The sequence below is a fragment of the Brienomyrus brachyistius genome, chromosome 17 (genome assembly GCF_023856365.1).
Source record: "Brienomyrus brachyistius isolate T26 chromosome 17, BBRACH_0.4, whole genome shotgun sequence".
In the NCBI taxonomy this organism is placed as follows: domain Eukaryota; kingdom Metazoa; phylum Chordata; class Actinopteri; order Osteoglossiformes; family Mormyridae; genus Brienomyrus; species Brienomyrus brachyistius.
Genome location: NC_064549.1, coordinates 16,528,066 through 16,529,248, shown reverse-complemented (window position 1 = coordinate 16,529,248; position 1,183 = coordinate 16,528,066). Strand labels below are relative to the sequence as shown.

Below are 1,183 nucleotides of genomic sequence, written 5' to 3'. Positions count from 1 at the left end.
CTGTAATAAAATTAGCTACAAGCAAGTGGGTGGGCTATCTTGTAAATATATATAAATATATACATTTTTTCCATAATAACCTGTTGTGGTACTTAAAATTTGTCTTCCTTGTTTGATATTTTCAATAATAATTATTTTATTATACTGTTAATTATAATTATTTTCTTGTTTTCATCATGTTGTAAATTGTTAAATCATTTAACCACCCCAAGAAAGTACCACATAGGGATTTATTTTGTGTAATGCACTGTTATACTTTTTTTGTCGTCAATGTTTATTTGTTTTGTTTTTTGGTTTTAAAAGCACAATCACTAAAATTTATTTTAAACCATTTTATCTATTAACCTTTTTGTCTTACTGGAGGACTACAGGCATGAAAAGAGAGCCTCATCGGTCAGGATGATGTAGGTAACGATGTGAACGATGTGAAGTTGTTGAGGAGTGTTTCTCTGGTGATAATAGAGGGAACTGTGAGGGGGGGGAGTTAGAATGATTCCAAGGGCCCATGAGTGACAGGGGCCCTAAAAAATTTAGAACATAATTGGATTGGTCGGGGTAGGGGTCCAATATGATATAGGGCCCAAAATGTCTAGTAGCACGTCTGGGCCTATGTGAGGGAGTTTGGGCAAACTGCTGAGAATCTAGGGCTTTACATGGTTAAGATTGCCAGCCCAGCTCCAGTGATGAATCCAAGGGAAATAATCCTTATTTTATGGGGAAAATAAGAGCAGTTTGTGGAAGTTTTGGAAGCTAATTCAGGTACAGTAGTAACTTTGTCTACTTATGCACTTAAAAGAAGGTGACAAACGGAAGATCGGTGGTGCTTTGTGAACTGCTGCTTAACCAGGACTGATGTTTAGGGGTGGGGGGCGGTGGGGGGGGGGGGGTGGTTACCAGTGCTGAGGAAATGTCCAATTTGTCAAATGGGGGGACTTTGATCAAAGGACCTCTGCAGACCCTTTAGAAAATTGAGTGGAATTGTAAATCTGTCCTGAGGACACTGGTGTCTCTGGGACCGTGCTGTGATGAACTATTCACTGAGCTACCCTTTTCGCCTCAAGAAAATCCACCTGTGATTCTCGACGGAAGAAAGTAAAACTAGTGGTTTTAACGCTCAAGGTGCTGTTCTCGGTTCGGGTGACTCTGCGCCGGGAAAGTCCAAACTCAAGTGCCATCCATTTAA

At 40.2% G+C, this 1,183-nt stretch overlaps 1 protein-coding gene across 3 annotated transcripts in view; it reads left to right on the top strand.

Annotated features, from left to right (window-relative positions):
• robo1 (roundabout, axon guidance receptor, homolog 1 (Drosophila)) overlaps positions 1-857 on the top strand; it is a 262,844-nt gene extending 261,987 nt beyond the window's left edge. For all 3 annotated transcript variants that reach the window (XM_048980726.1, XM_048980727.1, XM_048980728.1), the window contains one exon: positions 1-857. This exon is cut by the window's left edge and continues 393 nt beyond it. The gene's annotated coding sequence lies outside the window, so the exon portion shown is untranslated.
• The last annotated feature ends 326 nt before the right edge of the window (positions 858-1,183 follow it).